At 38.0% G+C, this 26606-nt stretch overlaps 1 protein-coding gene and 1 pseudogene across 4 annotated transcripts in view; both read right to left on the reverse strand.

The window, feature by feature from the left end:
* AFF4 (AF4/FMR2 family member 4) overlaps positions 1-14068 on the reverse strand; it is a 141927-nt gene extending 127859 nt beyond the window's left edge. For 3 of the 4 annotated variants that reach the window (XM_037802202.1, XM_037802199.1, XM_037802200.1), the window contains exon 1: positions 13648-14067. The gene's annotated coding sequence lies outside the window, so the exon portion shown is untranslated. Of the gene's footprint in view, positions 1-13647 lie in introns of all 4 variants that reach the window. The other variant, XM_037802198.1, reaches the window with a different exon arrangement.
* Positions 14069-18180: 4112 nt separating this feature from the next.
* Positions 18181-20263, reverse strand: LOC119507760 (annotated as a pseudogene).
* Positions 20264-26606: the final 6343 nt, after the last annotated feature.

The raw sequence follows: 26606 nt of genomic DNA on the forward strand, positions 1-26606 counted from the left end.
GAAGGCGGGCCCGCTTGGAAAACCCAGGGATGCTACGTCAATGCTGGTGGTTTGTGGGTCAGCGACAGAGAAAATCTGGGGCAAAACTGAAATTAAGGCTTAGACTCTTGCAACAGCCTTAGATCTCCGGGAACACCTGGGAGGTTTGAATATTAAAGCTGCCCTGCCTCCCTAACCACCCAGACACACGCCCCACATTCAGGGTGGACAGCTCCAATAATACACCCAAACTGAGTTCACCAACTGAACCCCAGAAAATCATTTCCCCACACACCACAAAGACAAAGTTGAGGAGAACTGACTTGAGGGGTATAGGTGACTCGCAGATGCCATCTGCTGGTTAGTTAGAGAAAGTGTACGCCACCAACTTGTATTTCTGAAAAATCAGATTGGTATTTTTTTTTTACAACTTGAAAGAACCCTATCAAGCAAAACAAATGCCAAGAGGCCAAAAACACAGAAAATCTTGATGCATATGATAAAAGCAGACGATATGGAGAACCCAAACCCAAACACCCAAATCAAAATATCAGAAGAGACACAGTACTTGGCACAATTAATCAAAGAACTATAATCGAGGAATGAAAACATGGCAAAGGATTTAAAGGACATGAAGAAGACCATGGCACAGGATATAAGGGACATAAAGAATACCCTAGAATAACAAAGAAGAAATTGCAAGATTAAATTAAAAAAATAGAAGATCTTATGGAAATAAAAGAAACTGTTGGCCAAATTAAAAAGACTGGATACTCATAATACAAGACTAGAGGAAGCTGAACAATGACTCAGTGTCCTAGAAGTCCACAGAACAGAAAATGAAAGAACAAAAGAAAGAATGGAGAAAAAAATTGAAAAAATAAAAATGGATCTCAGGGATACGATAGATAAAATAAAATGTCCAAACTTAAGACTCATTGGTGTCCCAGAAGGGGAAGAGAAGGGCAAAGGTCTAGAAAGAGTATTCAAAAAAATTGTTGGGGAAAACTTCCCAAACCTTCTACACAACATAAATACACAAAGCATAAATGCCCAGCGAACTCCAAAAAGAATAAATCCAAATAAACCCACTCCAAGACATATTCTGATCACACTGTCAAATACTGAAGAGAAGGAGTAAGTTCTGAAAGCAGCAAGAGAAAAGCAATTCACCACATACAAAGGAAACAACATAAGACTAAGTTGTGACATAAGACTCAGCAGCCACCATGGAGGTGAGAAGGCAGTGGCATGACATATTTAAAATTCTGAGAGAGAAAAATTTCCAACCAAGAATACTTTATCCAGCAAAACTCTCCTTCAAAATTGAGGGAGAGCTTAAATTTTTCACAGATAAACAAATGCTGAGAGAGTTTGCCAATAAAAGACCTGCCCTACTTCAGATACTAAAGGGAGCCCTACCGACAGAGAAACAAAGAAAAGAGAAAGAGATATAGAGAATTTTAACAGACATATATAGAACCTTACATCCCAAATCACCAGGTCACTCATTTTTCTCTAGTGATCATGGATCTTTCTCCAGAATGGACCATATACTGGGACATAAAACAAGCCTCAATAAATTAGAAAAAAAAAATTTGAATATATTCAAAGCACATTCTCTGACCACAATGGAATACAAATAGAAGTCAATAATTTTTGAATTGTAACTCCACTATTTACTTCCTACATGATATAAAATACACAAACTCTAATGACAAATCAGTGGTTTTGAACTCAATGTAAAATATGTAATTTTTGACAAGAACTATATAAAGGTGGGGGAATGGAGGAGTATAGGAACATAGTTGATGTGTCCTATTGAAATTAAATTGGTATCAAAGAAACACAAGATTGTTATGGATTTAAGAGGTTAATTTTAAGCCCCACAGTAAACACAAAGAAATTATCAGAGAATATGACCATAGAGATGAAAAGTAGAGTATTGGTTAAGAGAAATGGGGGAAGGGGCAATGGGGAGTTAAGAAATGAGTGTAGGGTTGCTGTCTGAGGTGAAGGGAAATTTCTAGTAATGGATGGTGGGAAGGAGATAGCATTACAATATTCTAAATGTGATTAATCCCACTAATGGAATGCTAGGGAGGGGGTGGAATGGGAAGACTTAGGCTGTATATGTTTCCACAATTGAGGGAAAAAAAAAAAAAAAGACAGTCTAAATAGATGACAATTGAATGCCAAGGATGACCCTGGATGGGATCTGAGGATGGAGGACAGGATGCTCAAAGGGACACAGTTGAGACATAAGGAAAAGGAAATATAGAATGTAAACTTTGTATCAATGTTGAATCTCTTGTACTTCTTAGCTGTGTTTAATGGTACTGCATAAAAGAATGCTCTTGTTCATGGAAATTGTATAAGTGAATTATATAGTGTATGTTCAAAGATGTGTGCAGCTAGCTCTCATATGTTCAGAAGACAGAACAATAGATGATGGATGATAGATAAGGAGGGAGGGCAAGGGGAAGGGAAAGAAATAGCGGTGTGACAGCACGTTAAAGTTGATGGATTGGGGTATCGGGGGAGAGGGATCAGGGTATGCTGGAGTTCAGTGTATGTGGTTTGTATTGTTTTTGCAACTGTTCCTATAACTTTGAATTTACTTCAAAATAAAATTTAAAAAAAATGTTAAATATGCCAATTTCAAAATGTTTTAGGCAATGTTCATTAATCATAGGAAGACAAACTTACAAATCACAAATTAATTATATCTTAGGGTATAAAGGATATTTACTTTGAAAGATCAATCAGTGAATGAACAAGACACCTGCCCTACAGGAAATACTAAAGGGAGCACTACACGGTGATAGAAGACAGGAGTGCGTGGTTTGGAACACAAGTTGGGGAGATGGTAGCACAACAATGTAAGTACACTGAACAAAGGTAACTATGAATACCGTTGAGAGAGGAAGGTGGGGAGCATGAGACACCACAAGAAAGGAGGAAAGATAACGACTGGGACTGTGTAACTTGGTGAAATCTAGAGTATTCAACAATGGTGATAAAATGTACAAATATGTTCTTTTATGAGGGAGAACAAGCAAATGTCAACCTTGCAAGGTGTTAAAAATGGGGAGGCATTGGGGGAGGGATGCAATCAGCATAAACTAGAGACTGTAACTAATAGAATCATTGTATTGTGCTTCCTTTAAAGTAGCAAAGGTGATATACCAAGGTAAATGCAGATAAGAGGGGGGGATAGGGGAGGCATGTTAGACACTTGACATTGGTGGTATTGTCAGATTCTTTATTCTACTTTGATTTAAGGTTATTTTTCCTTTTGCTGCTTCCTAGCTGTCATTTTTTTTCCCTCTTTCTTTTGCCTCTCTACCTTCTTTGACTCTCCCTCCTGCCTTGTGGAAGAAATATAGATGCTCTTATAAAGATAATGGTGAAGGTGGTGAACACATAAATGTATGACCATGCAGAAAACCATCGATTATTTACTTGGGATGGAATGTATGGTGAGTGAACAAAACCATATTAAAAAAAAAAATGGGTTGATGACAAAACCTCAAGGGCAATATACTGAGTGAAATAAGCCAGACACATTAGGACAATTATTGCAGGGTCTCACTGATAGGAACTAATTATAATATGTAAACTCATAGACATGAAATATAAGGTACCAAGATATAGGACGAGGCTTAAGAATGGGGAGTGGTTGCTTAGTATGAGCAGAATGTTCAACTAGGATGAACTTAAATGTTTGGAAATGAACAGGGGTGTTGGTAGCAAGATGTGAGAATAACTAACAGCGCCGAATGGTGTGTGAATGAGGTGGAAAGGGGAAGCTCAGAGTCATATATGTTACCAGAAGGAAAGTTGGAGGTCAAAAGATGGGAATGTATAAAACTGAATCCTATGGTGGGCAATGTCCATGATCAACTGTACAAATACTAGAAATCACTTCCATGAACCAGAACAAATGTATGACAATACAATTAGAAGTTAATAATAAAGGGGCATACAGGGAAGAACTATATACCTATTACAAACTATATACTACAGTTAGTAGTATTTCAACATTTTTTCATAAACAGTAACAAATGTACTATATCAATATTACGAGTCAACAATTGAGGGGGGTTGGTTAGGGATAGGGGAGGATTAGAGTTTCCTTTTCTTTTCTTTCTTTCTTTTTTTTTTTTTCCACCTTTCACTTTATTTCTTGTCTGGAGTAATGAAAAGTTTCTAAAAATTGAACAAAAATTAAGTGTGATGGATGCACAGCTGTATGAGGGTACCCAGAGGCAAGTGATTGTACACTTTGGATCTTTGGATAATTGTATGGTATCTGAACAATCTCAATAAAAATGAAAAAAAATAAAAATAAAAAAAAAATAAAAAAATAAAGAGTAAATGTACCCTTAGCATATTTAAACATAATTAAAAGGATTTTGAAGGCTTTACAACTTTAATTTTAAAATCTGCCTCTTCAGGATATACCATATGTAAGGTACAATGTTAATACTGTCCTTCAGTCAACAACTACTTGACCAGTGTATATATTGTGCCAGGCACTACCCAACAGCTGAGAATTTGGATACAGAAATAAAAGTTCTCCCCACACACAGGATGATTCTGGTTGTAACTAGCCTGAGTAGAGAAAAGGGTGTGTGTGTATGTGTGTGTATTGTGTTCCAAGGACGTGTGTGTGTGTTGTGTTCCAGGCAGAGGAAACAACATGCGCAACAGCCCAGAAGAGGAGAGTTTACAGCACACCTAGGGATTGAAGGTTAATTAGTGTAGCTGAAAAATATGGTGAGGGGAGTAGAAAATGAAAGATAAGATGGAGAGATATATGGGATCAAACTGAACTTGTGTGTTTGTTTTTCAAACCTGAAAGAAGGATACCTCTTCAAAGAAAATGAAATCTCTCAGATCCTGATAATAAAATAACTTTTATTATGTTAATAAGATAGTATAAACATAAAACTAGGTATAAACTCATTATGTTTATAGCTCTTATGTAACTATAAAAATAAAACAACTTTAAAAATTAAATATAAAACAAAATTTAAAATAACATTAATATAACAGAAAATGTTCTGCAGAAACTAGACCAATGATGTTAGATTTTTTCATGGTTATATGTAGTCTCAAGCCTGGTTCTATACTTCTAAAACATTTCTGTAATTTAACTTCAGTAATACTAATACAGAGAATGCCTATAAATGTAGTATACTAAATGAACTTAATAACCACAAGTCTTTATGTGTAGTTTAGGGAAATCAGAACTCATACCAGCTAGCAGTTCTTGAAAGTCAATTTTAAAGAGGCCTTACTTTGTTAACTCTGGCAATCTATCTTGTTCATTTGTGGTTAAGTGCCTTACTGAAATCCACACTGAACGTGTATCTAGTATGACCACTGCTGAAGTTTGAAATAAAACACTCATGACGCAAGCAAGGTGTTTCATAATGCTTGATTACAGAAATGGGCTCCACAGATACATCTTACTTACTAGCTAAGGCTAGGGTTCTTTTGGTTTCGGCCTGCATGTACTAACACTTACCATGTTGTAACCCAGTATCTTTCCCTGCCTGAAACACCAGGCAATGTATTATAACTTGGCACAAGGACAATAATAAACAAAATGTAAACTCAGCAATAGGAGTCCCAAGGGAATATTTTGCTATAAAGCAGACCTTCAGCAGTTTCATACAACTCATGGATCCCTAAGAATTCCCAGCTAGAAAAATACTACCACAGATAAGGAAAGATGACCAGGGAGTTTTAAGAAAAGAAGTGACAAAATCAGATTTGCAGTGTATGGTGAAAAATCATTCTACTCTAATGGGTAGAGTTGATTAGACTGGCAATAAAGAAACAAGAAGATTGTTGGAGCAATCCAGGTGAGAAATGAAGGCCTGAATTAAGGCAACAGTAGGACTATAGATAACGTAGAGGAAGGTTTTGGATTCAAAGTTGTTAAGAAACTATTGAATCTTGGGGGCCAATTAGATGTGAGAAGCAAAACAGAGAGGAATCAAGGATAACTTGCAGGTTTCTGCAAAGAGTGTTAAGGGCTGGGTACTATTGCCAATCCCCAGAGCAAGGAAGAGAACAGAATATGTGTGTGAGGCACCGAGTAACAGAATGGTTAATTTGTACATGTTGAACACATGCACTAACTATTTGACCAGTTTCTACCCTCACTTTGCCCCCCAGCTTTTCTGGGAATTCTCTCCCTATGTCACATAGCTGTACCAAGAGCAGCCATGTTACGTGCAACCCACAGTATTGCTGACAGGTAGGGTTTGTATCCCTAACAAAAAGATAGGCCAATCACAGACCTATCCTATGATCCCAGCAGTTGGCCATTAACACATTCACTCTAGGATCACATGGGAGCAGGGCCAATCACCACCTCTTCCCTAGACTCCCCTCAACTCCACACAATTGAAGGGTTAACACTTCGGCCACCTACATCAAGTTCAACCCAGATCCCTTCTCTAGGATGTTAAGCCTGGAATCAAGGAAGAGTTGGACTAATGTCTCTTTGTTAGCCAGAACCCCAAGATGTAAAATTTGGGAGTTTCTGGCAGCCATATTTTCCATTTGAAGAAACGTGATCTGCAGTGAGAGCAGGCAGCATATCTACAGAAAAAAACAAAACAAAACAAAAACGAAAGAAAGAGTATTCCAATGGTATTTCGGAGTCTCTGGTGAATCCTTGTCCTTCCACGACTGGGCAATTCCATGTAGCCAGATCTTTTCAACAAATCCACTCCTGCTTCAGGATGTTGATAAGGTTTCTATCACTTAGCTCCAGAACAGTTCAAATATGGAAATTGGTAAAGGAATGAAGAATTGCAAGTAACAGATCCTAAAATGGGCAACTGGTTGAATCAAGTCCAGCTAGGAAGCAACAAGAATGCCCAGTCCTTGTCTGGGAAGATGGAAGCTCTTATTTTGCAGGTTTCCCTCAAAATTCAGATCAAGTTCTTACAGAATTGAAGTATTTGAAGCATGGCAACAACATATCATGCTTTTGGCTACTTGTAGCCTTCCGTACCATGCCACCAGACAGCATTCCATTCCAAGAAAACTCAACACAAAATAGAAAAAAGGGCAGGACAATCATGGAATTCTGATGAGGAAAGTCCTTTCTGCAAGTAAAATGCAAATGGACTGCTATTTGGGCCAGTTAGTCATGTATCACCGATGCACTGCAGAAGCAGAATTCTGTATCAATACTCTATAAACAAAAATATTAAATAGACACTTTGTAACTAACTGTTCAACCCTTAAGGCAATACCCAGACCCAAGTATGGACCTAAGGAAGGGGATGACAAACATCTTCTATGACGGTCCAGATAGTAAATATTTCAGGCTCTGCTGGCCATAGGGTCACAACTACTCAACTCTGCCTTCGCAGCAGTGAAAGGAGCCATAAACAATACGTAAACAAATGGGGGTGGCTGTCTGCATTCCAATAAAACCTTATTTATGGACACTGAAATCCGAATTTCATGTCATTTTCACATGCCATAAAATATTCTTCTTTTCCTCCCACCTTTTAAAAATGCAGAAACCATTCTTAGTTTGCAGGAAGTACAAAAACAGGCTGCATTTGGCTTGCTGATCTTCAGTTTGCCAAACTTTGTCCTAAAGCAACATACAACTGCCCCTCCCCAAATGTCCTCTCAGTGTTTGTTAACCCCAACCTAAGACAATAGATGAAGAAACTCCTCTCAGTGGACAGAAATGAAAACCTGTATACTGGCAAACCAACGACTCCATTTGCAATGAAGTTAGTCAACAAATGAAGGCCCATGTAATTTACTGGTTCTATCATTTACCTTACACTGAGCCATCCAGTAAGATATGGAATAAGGTTTGGAACAATGATACCTCACCTCCCCTTGTAAGAGTTTTATCTGAGTTATTTTGTTTTTTCCCACCACCTTGTATCAGTTATGCTAGGGATGATCAAATTTAGTATTTAACCCATAATTTTCAGGTTTGTGAGGAAGTTTATCTAGGCCTGAAACAAAGGCTATCACCTTAACAGTCTGAACTCAGAGAACAGTAGTGACCTCTGGATGTAGAAGCTAAACAGGAATTTGGGTTGTCTCCCATAGAAGAAGTGAGGGTGTTTGCTGGTGTTCATAAATAGTTAAGATTATGTTAAACAGAAAATATTTAATAAATATTTAGGGGAAGGTAAGAGTGTGTGTATGTTCTAAACAGCCATGGGATAAATAAGATAGACAACTATGTTTCAGAGTACCCTTTACTCCATTTCCAGCTCGGGCACTATACAGATTTATATACATATTGTCCCTGAGAAAAAGCCACATTCTTTAATGCAATCTTTTGAGGGCAGACATATTAGTGTTGATTAAGTTGGAACCTTTGGATTAGGTTGTTTCCGTGGAAATGTGACCCACATTTAGGTGACACCTCTGATTAGATCATTTCCATGGAGGTGTGACCCCGCCCATTTGGCTTGGGACTTGATTAGTTCACTGGAGCCCTATAAAAACTCAGACTGAAGGAGCTCACGGCGAGCTGCAACTGAGAGACACATTTTGAAGTCGGCCGTTGGAAGGTGACACTGACATTTTGGAGAATGCCATTTTGAAACCAGAACTCCGGAGCAGACGCCAGCCACGTGCCTTCCCAGCTAAGAGAGGTTTTCTGGACGCTACTGGCCATCCTCCAGTGAAGGTACCCGATTGTTGATGCCTTACCATGGACACTTTATGGCCTTAAGACTGTAACTGCGTAATCAAATAACTTCCTTTATAAAAGTCAATCCATTTCTGGTATTTTGCAAAATGGCAGCATCAGCAAACCGGATCAGGCATATTGTTACAATGTAGCACCCTAGCCAAAGCTGAAGGTCCAAAAGTGGGCTTATAACACCAGTCCCTTTCCTGTGTGTTAGGACTCAAGGGTATGGAGTCTCTCTCTGATGGTAGAAGACATTAGATCTAAAACTCAGAAGATATTAGCCAGTGCTAAAGTTGGTCTGCAGCAAGAAAGAACTAACTGAACATACAAAGAGCATCTCATATGAGAGACAGAGATACTCCTGAACACATTTGAGCCCTTAGATCCAGCTGTTCCTGAGTTCTAACTGTCCTCCTGTGACTTAACTGTTAAATTCTTTCTTGGAATTCATGTTCCCATAAATTCCTTTTTTGCTTAAGTTAGGTGTGTATCACTCTCCTTACAAAAACAAAGTGCCTATTGGACAATCTAAAGGGGGTATTCAGTTGCATGAAAGAATCCTGGTGCTCACAAAACACTTCGAGATGGTAGCTAGGGCAATACCAAATGGATGACATCACCCAAAAGAGTGAAAAGAAAAGGCCAAGGCTAAAATTCAGAAACTCCCCAATATCAAGGGATTAGTAGACATATAGAATCTGCAAAGGAGCAGCTAGTAGGAAAAAAAAGCCAGGTAAGAGGATGAGTCAGAAGAGTCAAGGAAAAAAACAACAAGGAGAAAATGGTTAACAGTATCAATTGTAGAAAGAGGTGAAGGACTAAGCAATGACCATTCAATTTCTCAATATAGAGGTCACAGGTGGCCTTGGTAACAGCGAGGAGGATAAAAAGCCAGGCTGAAGGTTTAAAAGTGAATAGGAAATAAACAGTACTCCCTATGAAGTATTCTTGCCATTAAACAAACAAACAAACAAAAACAAAACCAAGCATGTATATGAAATACAGGGGGCAAAGAACATATTATATGAAACCACAGGGACAAAACTGCCACAATCAGATTATGAGTAATTCCATAGGGCAAAAGACTCGGTTTCTTCAACAAACTGCATGGGAGCCACAACGACAAAAAGATGGAGCAGAATCTATAGATTAAAAGAGGGTTTTTAAAAAGAGAAAGAGAGAGAGCACGAGCATTGAAAAATATCAACTCAATGCAGTGTATGAGACTTATTTTGGATCTGATTCAAATATACTGTAAAAACAAAACAAAAACTGTAATTGGGGAAATTTGAACAATGACTGGATATCTGACAACATTAAGGGATTGGTGTTAATTTTTTGGTGTAAAATAACATTGTGATTACTGTTTTAATCCTTATCTTTTAGAGACATATAATAAAATATTGTAACATTTACAGTCTCTCTTTCACTAGTGAGTCTTCCCTGACACATTGTGCTCCATGTCACCCAGCAGGCTACACAGTCCCGTATTAGCTGCGTAATAAATAATTCAGAAAGATACAAAGAGATGCAGAGATTCAAAGGAGGGAGGTCACAGTTGGAGTAAGGTGGGAAATTAGACAAAATTTTAGGATGGCAATGGCACTTGCACTGGGCCTTAAAAGATGGTGAAATTTTGACAGGTGGGGACAAAAGAGAAAAAAACAATATTCCAGATGGAAGAAATGGCAGCAAAGGCAATGAGACAAGAAGGCCTGTCTACGCAGATATTTACCTGTACTTATGTCTTCATACAATTGTTCCTCCCCTAATGATGACATGAAAAATAAAAGCAAAAAGGTAGCTCCAAATTGGCAAAATCCTGAGAGAGCCATTCCAGCCAAAAGCAGCCCTAAGCCAAGGAGCTTAATGCCAGGACAGATCATGACAATCTCTGGGTCGAGAAACCACACTGATTTGCAGGGCAATCTATTCTTGTCAGTCCCCGATTTCTATTTCCTTACACAACTGCGGGAAAGGAATGCATGTCGTTCTTTTACTTGGCCTAGAAACTGATGATCAAAATAATTAGTTGAGTTTTTAGTATCCACTAATAAGCTGTATCTCTGCCTAACAGCTACCACCATGGTTCATCAGGTACTCCAAGAAGGTAAGGTTACATGAAGTTCCTTCCCTCAGAATTTTCCTCGGGTTAAAAAGATTTTTAAATAACATATAGTTGATAAAGTAGGTAGATTTCAAAAAAGATTTTTTCCTTCAAAAATAAGATTAACAGGTAGTCTCAATATGAAAATGTTTTGGAATATTTCAGAAATGAATTCAGTGGTTCTAATATTTCCAAATTTCTAAAATTTTCAGATTATGATGCCAGTGAAAACTAACTTCAAGACAAACAGGAATGCAGATGATCAACCAAAATTCAGTGACAGGAATGTTTATTACTGCCTTCTTCCTTGTACTAGAATATCACTTCAAATAACCAAGATGGGCAGTTGAGCAGGGGTGGTTTTCTTATCCCAAGGGAAAAGGCAGCAAGGTAACAGGTCAGGTTAGCTTTAAGCAGTCTATAGTCACTGACTACATATTATTTCACAATAACTGAGACTGGCAAACACCCTCCCAGAAATCAAATATAATTGTTTCAACTTATCAGAGGAAATGAAAAAAGGAATGGATAAAACACAATGAGGATTGGGGTTTCAAAAGTTAGAAATCTTTATATTACATAGGAAAGCTTTTATAGTAAGATAGATATTTTATAATAAAGCTAACATAAAAATAAAATCTAAGCCAATGATTTTTAGAATACACACTGCACTTCTGGGTCATTGTCCACGTATGTCCTCAATACTAAGGAACTCCTCTTTGATTTTATTAAAAATACTACAAAGAAAAGAGAAGGCCTCATATATCTTGGACCAGTAGATGGCCACAAAAGAAGAAATACCTGTTTTCTTTGTTTCTCTCAAGTACATATAAAACCATGACATTTCCCTTAACTCCTCAAAATAAAGAAAGATACATAACTTTTAGAAGACTTCATCTGCTGTCATCTTCTAGTTGATACACACATTTTCCCCTTCAAAAACTAACCATCTGCTCTTGCAGCTTTCTTTAGATTACCCTTTTGTGACATAATTTGACAGAATAACAACTTCAATTTCAAAACATTATCACATAAATGTATAAAATTTTATAAAATATTGAGGAGGATAGAGAATGGAATGAGTATGATACGGTCCTTGCTCTAAAGACACTACAACAGACAGGTATGAAAACTGTAATACAAAGTGGAAGGTAATAACTATTACAAAGGGGGTACAGTAACTCAAGAGCACAAAGAAGAGAATCTCATCTGACAAGTAAAAAGTGAATCTGAACAAAAAAATTCTATCCTTAAGGATCCTTAATTACACAACTTCACACTACAGAAACACCTTTAACCTCAAAATTGTACACCATTTTCCAATTAACATGGCTGAATTTTTTTGTTTGTTTGTTTTAACCAAACAATAAAAGTCTGGTCATTCACAGACACCCTATTTTATCCCCTCTTGAAGAAAATTTTTAAAATTGTAAAGTTTACCTACTGTTCCTACAGAGCTAACAAAAATCAGTCATCAGCCTGCAAACCACCACAAACTGAATGAACTGCTGGTATAAAAATTTTTTTATTGCTTCCAGGTTTCTAATAAGTTAAAAAATAAACTCTTGAGACATTTTTGGTGTTGGGTGACTGAAAGACAGTGATAAATGAGGAAAATAGAGAAATGTAAAGAAGCCAGCTTTGTGGAAAACCAAGTGGCCACTTGCCAACACTTCTTTATGTACACATATGATCAAAGATGATTCTAGGCCACAAAGGCTCTTTATCAAATCTCAAATTATTATGTTCTCATAAATATTTCAATTTTGATAAGTTCAAGGAAGTTAAATAAAGGAAACAATTTACAAAACTTCGCAGACTCAATATGGAAACAAAGCTTTGAGCTTTTAACATAAGTCCCAAAATACAGCACACGTTTTAAATGTCACGTTTAGAAACAGCTTATCCACAGGCACCTATGGCTTAGACTCCGTCAGGAAAAAATACTGGTCACTGTAAAAGGGTCGGGCTTTAGTTTAAAATCTTCATATGGCCAACAGAGAAATCACATAATTCTGAATTACAACTAGCAAAACTACAGGAATCCTAAATAGAACTCTTCGTCTTAGTTTGAACTCCACACACAGGCATTTCCGATTTGTACCTACGGCCCTCTATATATGATGTCGTTTGTGACTGAAAAAGCAGTAAGGATCCTCCCCAAACTCCTATACTCCATGATCCATCCTCAAAGAGTGAAAGGAACAGCAAAGTGGAAGGAACAAAGCACTGACGTCAATTACGAGATTAACCCCGAGCACAGGCAGCTGAAGGAAAAGGCCTGAACATCAATACCCGAATATAAGCTACCGGGATAACTAGCTAATATACCTATTCGGAAGTTGTGGGGGGTATTCAAGTATTACACCGCCCCGATCCCCATTTTTAATCAACCCTCTTCGCTAGCAGAAGGCAGAAATTTTTCCTTTTTTTTTTTTTTTTTTTTTGCAAAGGAGGGGAGGGAAGGGGAGGTGCGCAGGATCGCGAGAAGGAAAGCGAGAACTAGTTGAGTAATGATAGCCAGAATCTGGGCCTATTTTCTCCTTAACTAGAAATAATTTGAGATTCTGGAGGGAATTTAAAAGTAGCATTATCAGCCGATCGAATTGTGAGGGAAGGAACCAATGAAGGAACGAAAAAGGAAAGCAAAAAATGCTGAAAAGATGGAATTCTGGGAATTTTTGTTAGGGTTGGGTTAGCCTTTTTTTTTTTTTTCCCGCGGGAGGAGGGGATGGAACGCCAAGAAGAGGGGCGCAGCCGATTTAAGCAGACCTAGCCCAGTGGGTCTCTCCGGACCCCCAGGCGGGCCCTCTCCCCCCGGGGCCGGGCCCACAGTCAGTACGACGGCTCGTCTCACCTCCAGTCCCGGCTCCGCTAGGCCCGAACCATCTCCCGGTTGCGGCAGCGGCGGCGCTGGGCCTGCACCTTCACCCGACGCGCATTCGAGCCCTCCTGGTGGGCGGCGACGAGCTGCCAAGGGCGAGGGGCTCCGGGCGGCGGCGGGGATGAGGAGGCCTCGGGAGGCGAAAGCGGCGGCGGCGACGCACCTCACGCAGAACAGGCGGCGGTCTCGACCCGCTCCATGATTGTCAGGCCAAGGCCAGGATGGCTGACGGAGCAGGCGGGGGCGAGTTGGCGAAGACCTGGCACAGGGATCCCCGCCCCGTCCGCTGGCGGCGGCGGCGACAGGACTCCCGCAGTCTGGACTATGACTGACGCAGTGGCTGCGCCACCCATGTGACCAGGGCCGGGCGGGGTGTCACGTGACGCAGCTGCGCCCCTCCCTGCCAGAAGAGAGACGGGTGTCGGGCCTACAGATACGGAGGTTCCGCGCCGCGCAGTGACCAGCGACTACCCCGGGCATACCGAGGACAGGCTGAGGCGGCCCAGGCCCGATCCTGGGTGCCTGGCGGCCGCGTCAGGCAAGTTAGCCCGGGTATGACTGGGCCTGCACATCCTGGCGCGCGCACCCTTCTACGTGTAGTCCAATAGTGTAGTTCGAAAGGCGGGGCCAGACCGAGCCGGATCTGCCGGTTCTGGTGCTCAAGTGAGTAGGGTCTGGCCCTTGTGGACGACGCCGCCGCGGTCGTGCTGGAGGCCGCGCTCGCCTCCGGACCCGGCCGAACTCTGCCTGCTTCCCGGTGCTGACGCCGAATCCCTGAGCCCAGCCGTCCCTCCGAAAGCTGAAGGGGGCAGGAAACTTGTGTCATTATTCTGTTTAGAAACTTACCCCTGTCATCAGTAGATATCCCAGCGGTTCCACGAACCCAAGCCATCTATAAGCATTTTCCGTCAATAGTACTTTTCTTCAGGGTATCTTTTCGCACACATCCATTCACCTCTTCACATTCTACCAGTTAGAACAAGCCATAATTTAATTGAGAATTAAATAATAGTATAAACTGGACAGGATGTCCAAAGAATCATAGAACCTCGTGTGATAACTGTCCAGAGAGACCACCTTTAGTTCATTATTTGAAAAACACTTTACTAACATCTGTTTCTTACCTGTATTCTTGATATGAAGGAAACTCGTGAAGCTCTGTTTACATACTAATTTTGAAGCAAACATTTTAAAGATTCTGTTCTTAATAAAATACAAAGGTTTTGAGGAGCTTTGTAATTGACTATTGTGAAAATGTTTTTTTTTTATCAGACCCCAAAGCCAGTAGTTCATCAGCTTTAATACAGGTACAGTATTTCATTTTTATTAAAACTCTTAACTGACTATGCACTATTTCTTTTAAGTTTCAACCTGTTTTCATTATATGTGTATGAAGGTAAAATGAGGAAATGTATTAGTGCAAAACTCAAAATATATTAAGACGAGTAGAGTGAGAAATAATCACTGTTCCTATCCCTGTCTTTCAGTTATCCCAGTCCCAGAGGCATTCACTAATTTTCTAATGTATTCTTCCCAAGATACATTGTAAATATACATTAAAATGCATAGACTTCCAGTAAAAAAAAAAATACATACGCACATCTTTTTACACAAAATATAATGCACTATATATACTGTTCAGTTCTTTCCTTTTCTCACTTAAAATATCTTGGAAATCCTTCCACATCAATAAAGAAAGAACTGCTTCTTTCTTCCTAGGGGCACTATATTCCATTGTATGCTAATATGATTTCTTTAATTAGTCTCCTACAGATGGACATTTAGGTTGTTGCCACACTATTACTATTACAAACTTAGCTGCAATTAATAACCCCATACAATGGGGCACCTATACCTATATGATAAAATCTTAGGCTGTAATCTTTAGATCAGAGGGTATTTTTAATTTTGAAAACATTGCCAAATAGTCTTTCATAGAAATTGGTAAAATTGTATACAGAAAGCTCTAGGGGCCCCTCAGAGACAGACAGAAACAAAAACAAAAACATATCCTCTTAAGTTTCCTCTAATCTGTTGAAATTTGAAATCCCCACCAAGGCAGTTGACCCAGATAGCCAATCAAGCCCCTAGTTCATTACCTAGTTCATTAGCCCACCTGCCCTAAACCCATCCATATAATATGGACAAACCCTGGTCCAATCAATAGGAGTCAAGCTAATTTCCTTTCTATGTCTGTAAAAATCCTTTTCCAGCCCTGGACCCCTGAAGCTGCTTCCATTCTGGCTTATTTTGCTGCAGCAAAACTTTGATGTCCTGAATAAAATGCTGTAGTTTGCAAACTCGACTCTGATTTGTCTTTCACAAAATTGTACCAATTCCATTTGCTTTCCTTCAGAATCTACCTAGGAAGATTTACAAGACTATATTGGGGAGGAGAGAGTGGCAACAAGAAAGAGTTATTGTCATTTTACATGATAAGAATTTTAATTACAGAAGTATTAAAATGGAAAAAACAATCTTTATAAGATGTTTCTTTTGCTTATTTTGAAATAATGTTATTTGGCTAGCAGAAATGATAATATTCTCTTTGTTCCATAAAGGATTATGGTGATTTTTCAATACAAAATGAGACTTTACTTAAGATTAAATGTGGAGAAAGAACAATAAGGGACAGGCAAGGGATACAAATAAGGACTTTCCTTGGCATTATTCTGCAAACATAAGAATTTCTTTCCCTTTCTGCAAAGGAGAGAAAACAACTCTTAAAATTATTTCTCAATTCTTAACATGTTAACACTCCATCATTTTATTTAATCTGGTGCATCCATTTTAACCCAGTGAATTTTATGTCTCTAACTTCATGTTCTGGAACAATTTAAGACTTCTGCACAGAATGGAGGAATAGCAGAAACCATGAATCATAAAACTATAAGAGAAAAAAACCAAAAATATGATTGTTCTATTACATGGAAAAATTCAACAAGGGATGTAATGTATATTGTTATAGTAGCAATACTTGGTAGAGTCTGCAGGGTTTTTTAAGAGAGGTTTTTTGAGATATAATTCACTAAAAGTAGAATTCAAGCTTTTGAAAGTACAGTTCTAGGAGTTCTGACAAATACAATATGACTGTGTAACCACCACCAACAATCAAGATATAGAACATTTCCATCACCACAAAACATCCTTCATGCTCCTTTGTAGCAAACCTCTCACCTCAACCCCAGGCTCTGGCAACCACTGATCTGTTTTCTGACCCTACAATTTTACCTCATAGAGCCTTTTGAATATTTTCTTTCATTGAGCATAATGCCTTTGAGATTCATCCATGTTGTTGCATCTATCAGTAATTTATTCCTTATTATTGCTGAGTACTATTCTGTTACATGGATATAACACAGCTTATTTAGCCATTCATCAGTTAAAAGACATATGGGTTGTTTCCAGTTTTTGAGGATTATGAGTAAAGCTACTATAACCATTCATGTACAAGTTTTCATTTAAGCTTTAAAATGATCTTCCCCAGTATCTTCCTGAAAGCCACATGTAGATATAGGAAATACAAATTTACAACTACATCTGTATATACATTATTCTATATTATTTCAGAAACTCAGATAATTTATTCATTATTTATCAAATATTTATTAAGCACCTACTAGACAGCAGGTGTGTTCTAGGCACATGAGTTCAAATAATTGTCAGATGCTGGCTTCCTGGAAATACTGCCAAAACAACTTGTTGATAAGGCAAAGCTGAGTTTATTGCTTACTGCAATAAGAGAGATCACTACCTTGACAGAGTCTTTGAAGCATCTCGGGGCAGGGAGTTGGGGGGGAGGGGCAAAGTCAGGTTATTTATGAGGTTTTGGGATGTGGTTTAGGGAGGTTTTCAATTTGGGAGGCTTAACTAGGATTGAATAAGGATCATGATATAATAGGTTAGGATTGGTGGACAGCAAGGCAAGTTTTGTTGTTCTTGTTTGTTTGCTTTTTGGTATTTGACTCTTTTATTTCCCCATCAACAGAGACAGCAAGTAGCAGTTGCTACTTGTGAGCTAACATTTATTCATTCTAGTTACTCTCACCCTAGCAGAGCACATTCCTCCTAATGGATCTGGAAGAGATATTGCAAAAGAGCAGAAAACCAACCTTCTTAGATACAGGGAATCAAGAGTTGCTAAAACTATAATCTGAACTCCTATTTTTGCCTTCTATATAGTAACCATATTATCATTATATTCACTATTCCACCAGAAAGTCTTCACATATTAAATTAGTTACTCCCTTAAAATATTGCACTATGTTCAGGTAGTAAAAACAAGAACAGTGAATTCTATTGAATATTGCATTTGCTTATTACAATACTAGTTAAAACACCAGTTTAAAATCTTTTAACATTTAGTAGTTGAACAAATGCATGATTCTTTCAATCTGAATGAAACTGCAAGTAAACATTTCACCAAAAAATGTATGAAATCACAGCACTAATTTCTGCAATGAATGATTGAAATTCCTCTTTCCAACTTCTCCTATCAGGCCATCACTACTCTGCATGTTCCTGCTTTTGTCGTAGAATTAGTCACCGAATACTCTCAGTTGGAACGATAGCCCACACAATAAAACTAATTAAAAATAGTAAGGAAAATGCAAGCAACCAGTCACACTTTTTATCGGCTGGGAAGAGGGCCTATTTCATCTGGAGTTACCACCACATTTTCCTCAGCTTCTGTATCTGTCTGATTAAAAATGAAGATTTTCCGAGTTTCCAATGTTTGGTCTGTATGATTAAATCTAGCCATTGGTTTAGCTCCTTGAAATAACAAAATGTTGGAAACAGGTACGGTGCCAAACCTGGTAGAAAGGTTGCTGTGCTGAGATACATCCCAGTGCCAAAAAAATGAAGAGCTGCAAGTACCCGTGGCAAAGAATTAAAATGAGGGCTAAACTGGCAGAAAATATGCACCAAGGGGTGTAAAACAGGACTACAGTGCAATCACTACCGTTTGGGTTTAGAAAGTCCATAAGGTCCCTCCAGGCCGCGGGCGGGAGGCCCGAGCACCGACAGCAGAACCTGCGACAGCGGAGGAGCTGCCAGGCGCAGAGGGAACCGTGGCGGGGACTGCCACCCCCGCCCAGCGGCAACCGGCACACCCTGGTACGAGCGCTCAAGACAAGGGTTTTAAAGAGACTTGGGGAGTTATAAATTTTCTATTGCAAGTTTCCAAACAAATTACCACGAATTTAGGGGCTTAAAGCAACACAAATGTGCATCTAATAATTCTGTAGGTCAGAAATCCGACCTGGGTCTCACAGGGCCAAAATCACTGCGTGGGCATTTGCTCATTTCTGGAGGCTCTAGAGGAGAATCTGTTTCCTTGACTTTTCCAGATTCTAAGGGCTGCCCGCATTCCTTGGCTCCTGACTCCCTTCCTCTGTCTTCAAAGTCAGGGCTGGTTGAGTCCTTTTTCCTTGACTTTTCCAGATTCTAAGGGCTGCCCGCATTCCTTGGCTCCTGACTCCCTTCCTCTGTCTTCAAAGTCAGGGCTGGTTGAGTCCTTTTTACTGTGCATCACTCTGACCTTCTAGTGTGCCTCACTCTTCCACTTTTAAGGATCTTTGTGATTACATTGAGCCCACCAGATAATCCAAAATAATCTCCCTATTTTAAAGTCAATTGAATTAGCAACATTTATTCCATCTACTACCTTAATTCCCCTTTGCCATGTATCATAGCATATTCACCAGGTTTCCAGGATTAGTAAGTGGATGTCTTTTGGGGCCCATTATTCAATCTTACCACAGAGAGTAAGCAGTCATTTGAAGTCATCATTTGGACAGTTGAACAGTTTGATGTTCATTTAAGAGGGATATAGAAAAATTTCTCAATGAACAATAAAGTTATTTGCAATTTTATCTTCTTGGCCAAGAGGTTCCTGGAATAGTATAGTGATGTTGAAGATGACAGTGAAATATTAAAATTATATTAGTGTAAAGAGTAAGCTGTGCAGATCTAGATGGTTTCAATTTTTCATGTCCCCACCCTTTAATCATCTTCAGCCTGAGCTATAGATCATTAATATATGGGGACATAATCACCCCAATTCTTCATTGTTATTTGAGGTGTCATCATTACAAATCAAGTTTCTGGAGGTGGTTGTATCAACATACATATGTGCCAGGTTTTCCTGTTCTTCATCCTGCTAGGGAACTCTGGGGAAAAGTGAATAACATGCAGCTCAGAGCTATCCTGCATGAGGAGCAAGGGAGCTGGACTATTTATTTATACACCAACCCTATTGGTCATTGTTTAGTGCTCTCATGAGGGTGTTAATTCTTCATCAACTCTAGCGTGTTGCATGTGGTCAGAGTAGACTCCAGCAGCTAGAGAAATTTCTCAGGCAAATAAAAACAGGAATACCTGCACAGCTGAAAGTAAGACTGGTGTTCTCTGAAATGGTATGGGTGAGGGGATAAGGGCAGAACACCAATAATGTCGGCTTCAATGATAAGTACTCTATAAACCATGTGCGAGGCACTGTGCTAAACACTTTACATGTGTTATTTAATCTTCTTGATTCTTTCCACTCTGGCTTTCCCACCACTACCAACATTACCAACATCCCCATGCTGTCAAATCCAAAAGTCATGTCTCTGTCTCTACCTGGAGACATTCAACCCAACTGACCATTCTCCGATTTGAAACACAGTCTTCTCTTGGGTGTCAAGATGTTCTATACTCTCCTAGTTTCCTTCCTACCTCTGGCTGCTGCTTCTCAGTCTGATTTGCTAGAGATCTTCCACATTTCCTGACTCAAAACTTGATCTTTCACCCTTTTGTCTCTCTCTTTCTCTCCATGTTATTATACTTTAGACCAAGGGTCAGAAAACTTTTTCAGATGGTTAATATTTTAGGCTTTGCATGCCATTTGGCAAAAATACAACAAAGATTTTTTTCCCATAAATTTTATTAATGAATTCAAAATACAAATAAAAATAATTTAGCAAAAGTGTTTTTAATTCAGTTCTACTACTGAGAAGAATAAAATTCTTTTTTGAGGGGGGCTGGATGAAATTTCATACAGTGGCTAAGAGATTTCAAATAGAGTCAAGAGGTCACTCTGGTGGACATTCTTATGCACTATATAGACAACATTTTTTAGGTTTTAATATATTGGAATAGCTAGAAGTAAATACCTGAAACTACCAAACTCCAACCCAGTAGCCTTGACTCTTGAAGACAATTGTATAGCAATGTAGATTACAAGGGTTGACAGTGTGATTGTGAAAACCCTGTGGATTGCACTCCCTTTATCCAGTGTATGGATGATGAGCAGAAAAATGGGGACAAAACCTAAATGAAAAATAGGGTGGGATGAGGGGGTGATTTGGGTGTTCTTTTTTATTTTTATTTTTAATTCTTATTCTGATTCTTCCTGGTGTAAGGAAAAGGTTCAAAAATAGATTGGGGAGATGAATGCACAGCTATATGATGGTACTGTGAACAGTTGATTGTACACCATGGGTGATTGTATGGTATGTGAATATATCTCAATAAAACTGAATTTTTTTTTTAAAAAGTGATTTCATAGAAGCATAGACTGTGTTTCTGGTAAATTAAATAATCAATGTATTTTGACTTTAGATTGTGATGCAGGCAGGAAAACAGGGAATCACACTGGAAAGTTAGGTTGGAGCAAAATTATGGTGTATTTAAAAAAAAAAAACCTAAGTCATCATATTTGGATATGACTTTATAGGCTGTGAGAGCTGTGGAAGGCTTCTGAATGAAGTCATTCAAATAGTAGAAATTTCTTAGAATACTCTGTAAACTATTGTGTTTGCTCCTGAATGGTGCTTCTGATGTTTTATGGTGATTTGATTATGATAGAACAATGCACTATAGGCTGTAAAAACATATTGAATGAGTAAAACACAATATACTTGGAAAAAAAATGATTTCAAATTTTCTTCTGTTAATGCTGATCTGTAATGAGACTTCATATATTTCATCCTTGAAAATGTCTTTTCACACGAATAGGTAGTGCCAAATACTGATATCAATCCACTGGCATGTGATGATAATTTAGAATATTCATCACTTAGAAGGAATCTATAGAGTTCGACTAGATTATTCTCTTGATACATGCCTTTGAGCATATCATTACACTGAAGATTTATTGTCTCCAATTGAAGATTAGGTAGAAGCTCCTCAATTGTAACGTTAAATGGATTTTGAAATATGAAAATTTCCTTTGCACTTGCATCAAGTTCTGAAAAACACTGTGGGAACTGTAGTTTGAGCTCAGAAAATATATCTGCTGCAAATTTGTGTGGGAATGGAGATCTCACTTGTTTTAACTTTTGACAGCACAGGAAGTGTTTAAAGCTTGACAATACTTATGATTCAAACAAAGTAAGTTATTAGTTATTGTCAGTTTTTATCAAAATGACTTTACCACAGTAAAAGCTCCACATATGAACATTGCTTTCCCTTGTAATTTTAGGTTAAATTCACTAAGAAACATTATCAAAATATGCAGCAAAAGCTAATTTCCAAAACCATTTACTGTTCAATAACGTGGTTGAGGGCGGTTCTTACAATGATTTCCACTTCAGTCCTGAGCTCAAACAATCAAGATAAAACTTGACCAATGTTAAGCCTCAAACTGCTGTGTGGTAGGGCAAGTCAAGATATTCAGATATATTTCTGCCAAAAATTCATGGAAAACATGATGGCTAAGTCCACAAGAACAAATGAAATTCACTGCTGACACTATTAGCTCGATAACACGTGATAAGTTCAAATATTTTCCATAAAGTTTTACATACCTTATATTGTCACAAGCTTCGTAGATTTGTCCAACCAGGCCTTTTCCGCTCCATACTATTGGTGCCACCATCAATTGTAACACATGGTAATCAATTCTACCTCAGGATATACTGAAATAGTGTTTTCTCAACTTCTTTGAAAATATTCTCACATGTAGTTTCACACAGACTATTGTTAGAGATGAATTTTTTTGTCACTCCAAATTGGGCATTGACTTCTTAAATAAACAACAAGCGGTATCGTTAACATCTGTCAACTCATCAAGAATCAAGGGCATATAGATCAATCAAATATCTATATTTTTAAGATCTTTATATTATTTTTTAAATAATAAAAGCTATTATTTAAAAGAGTAGAGGAAACCACTCTTACTTGACTACCAATGTTGCTCCCAATGTCCTCAACTCTGAGCAACTGTTCTCTCCAAAAGGCTAATAGTCCTAACTTTATTTTCTCTGGAAATATTTCCTTGGCTGCTGCAATCAAACATGACCTAATTAAGTCACTCACCACCAGTAAATGACTTTCCTTGCCTGGCTAACAAAATGAGTCACTTGGACGCTTACTTGGGTTGCTGCCTCTTTTTCATTTTTATTTTTGTGAGAAATTCATCTGTAATGAGATATTGCACTTTAAATTTTCTAGTGTTTCTGACTGTTTCCTTCCTGTGAGTTGGGCATATTATAATGAGTGCTTGGTTTGGTAATGTCGACATATATTGTATTATTTTAGCTCGGTTACAGGGTCATTATGTAATAAGCTCAATGTTTTTACCATCTTATTTGATAACAAAATACTCCACAATTCACTGTGCCTTAGAAGCATGACTTTTTATATCCACTTTTCTGTTCTGTTCTTGTTTTGACCTAATAGGTATGCACTGGTAATAAAAAATAATAGTACTTGAAAAGCTGTGAAGTTATAACTGAGATTTGTAGTGCACCAAGCAGCAACAAGAGCACTACCTGTGGTCTCTGCTGTCCTAGCATGAAAGCAGCCATAGGCAATACGTAAACAAATGAGCAGGCTGATTCCAATAAAACTTCATTTGTGGAAAATAAATTTGAAATTCATGTAATTTTCACATGTCACAATATGTTATTCTACTTTTGAAGTTTTTTCAACCCTTTAAAAATGTAAAAAACATTCTTAACTCTCAGATCATGCAAAACTAGGCAGCGGGTCAGATTTGGCCCATGGGCCATAGGTTATCAATATTTTAATTTAAGAAGCATTGTGTTTCTTTTCCTGTCAAAAAAAGTTTAATTGAAAATCTGTACGATGCTTGTTATCAGTTATCTATTGCTACACAAAAATAGCAGAAACTTAGTTCCTTAAAACAAAATATCTCTCATCTCAGTTTCTGTGAATCAGGAATTTGGAGGTGGCTTAGCTGTGAGTCAGGAATTCAAGAATAGCTTAGCTGGGTGGTTCTGGCTCAGGATATCTCATGAGGATAAAATCAAGATGTCAGCCCGGGATGCAATCATCAGAAGAATTGAATGGGGCTGGAAAATACACTTCAAATAAGGCTCACTAACATGGCTGTTGGCAAAAGGCCTTAGTTCCTTGCCACGTGGACCTAGAGTAATTTGGGTGTCCTCATTACATGGCAACTGGATTCTCCCAGAGTGAATCCAAGGCAGCAAGATGGAAGCTGCAATGTCTTTTATGATCTAGCCTCAGATATCACACTGTCATTTCTGTAATATCCTATTGATTGCACAGGTCAGCCCTGCTCGGTGTGGAAAGGGACTACACAAGAGCATACATACCAGCAGGCAGGGATTATTAGAGGTCATTTCAGAGACTAGTTACCACAGTGACCTTCAAATAAACCAACAATGGAAAGAAAAGTGACTCAACAAAAATTCAGGTATAAACTTGATTTTTCACTTCCTAAAAGCTTATTTTGTTGTAATGATTCCATTGTAAATGTTAAGAAAAGTGGTTAGTACAAATTCACACATGTCCCATAGCCTCCATACTTCCCAGCCCCCAACACCCAATAAAAACCAAAATATACTAAGGCAAATGTGAAGGTTAATTTTTAATTCATTTTTAATTGTTTTCAACAATTATCTCTTGAGTGCCTATTACATACCAAGCATTCCGAGTAGTCCAAGCCTTAGAGGCAGTAGTAAACAAAATAAAATACTTGCCCTCATGGAACTTCCATTCTAGTGGAGTAGAAAGATATAGACACATATGCACACATACACACACACACAATTATATAATGTCGAACATACTGTCAGGTATAAATGCAAAGGAGCAGGGTAAAGAGACAGAATGTGTGCAGGTGCTGTTTCAGATACCTTGGCCAGGGAAAACCTCTCAGAGACAACAGACTGTGAGCAGAAACTTGAATAAAGTCTTATAATACATGTTAACTTAAAAACAGGGATGTTTCTCTTATTGATTTCTAATTTAGCTCTACTGTGATGAGAGAATATAACTTTTATGACTTGAATCCTTTCATACTTATTGAAATTTGTTTTATCATCCAGAATACAGGCTACCATGGCAAATACAACTCAGTAAATACTGTGGGTTTGAAAAGAATATGTATTCTACTGCTACTGGGTAGAGTGTTCAATTAATGGTAATTAAATCAGATTGGTTGATTGGGTTGTTCAAGTCTTCAATATCTTTTCTGATTTTCTGTCTATTGGTTATATCAGTTATTGAAATAGGGGTATTGAAATCTCTGACTATAATTCTGGATTTCTGTATTACTTTGTAGTTGTATCAGTTTTGCATCATATACTTTGAAGCTCTGTTATTAGGTCATGAATGTTTAGGATTATTATGTCCTCCAGAGGAACTGACCACATATCATAAAACATAACCTTCTTTACCCCTTGTAATATTATTTCTTCTCAGATCTACTTGGTCTGATATTAATATGACCTCTCTAGTTTTCTTCTGAATAGTGTTATCATACCTATTTGTGAATTAGTGGTGGATAGCATATGGTTGTGCCTTGCTTTTTCTTATCCAATCTGATAATCTCTGCCTTTTAATTGGAGTGGTTAGACCATGTATATTTTTAAATTTACATTTAATGGGATTATCAGTATGATTAGGTATAAATCTATCATCTGTCTATTTTTGTTTTTTTTTGTTGTTGTTGTCTTTTTTCCTCTCTTTCTTCTTTTGGATTTTTTATGATTTCATTTATCTCCGGTGTTGGATTATTAGCTAAAACTCTTTTTTTTTTTTTTTTTTTTGGTTGCTTTAGGGCTTATAGTACATCACTCATTCCACTCCTAGGAATTTTCCCAAGAGAAATGAAAGCATATGTCCATAAAAAGACATATAAAAATATTCACAGTAGCTTTATCCTTAACAGCCAAATACTGGAAACAATCTAAATGTCCATAAACACATGAGTGGATAAACAAACTTTGTTACATCCATACAGTGAAACACTACTCATTGACAAAAAGAAATTAACTGCTGACACACCTAAGAACAAGAATGAATCTTGACATCATTAGGCTAGACATATCTAGCTAGCTAGAAGCTAGCTATACGGTGGCTAGAAAAAACCTAGATTACAAAAAAGACTACATACCATATGATTCCAATTACATAAAATTTTAAAATACTAGCTACTTTACAGTGAAAGAAAGTATCTGTGTAGTTCTCTGGGGATTTAGTGGTAGGATGGGCAGAGAGGAAAGGTGGGAAAGATTACAAAGAGGGGTGAAGAAGTTTTGGAGGATGATAATTTTGTTTAATTAACTTGATTGTGGTGATGATTTAACAAATGTATACGTAAGTTAAAACTTATCAAATTATCCACTTTAAATATGAGCAGATGTGTCAATTATAACTCAATAAAGCTGAAAAGAGGAAACTGAGACAACAAAGTGAAACTTGAAGACATCATGTCGAGTGAAATAAGACAGACACAAAAGGAAAGATATGGTAGGATCTCACTGATATGAAATAATTAGAATAAGCAAATTCATAGAGTCAGGAACTAGAATATAGCTTACCAGGGGCCAGGGTGAGGTAAGGGAATGGGGAGTTAATGCTTAAATTGTTCAGAGTTTCTATTTGGTTGATCATAATGTTTTGGTAATGGATGGTGGTGATGGTAGCACAACATTGTGAATGTGATCAACAGC

The sequence above is a fragment of the Choloepus didactylus genome, chromosome 13 (assembly GCF_015220235.1).
Source record: "Choloepus didactylus isolate mChoDid1 chromosome 13, mChoDid1.pri, whole genome shotgun sequence".
NCBI lineage: Eukaryota > Metazoa > Chordata > Mammalia > Pilosa > Megalonychidae > Choloepus > Choloepus didactylus.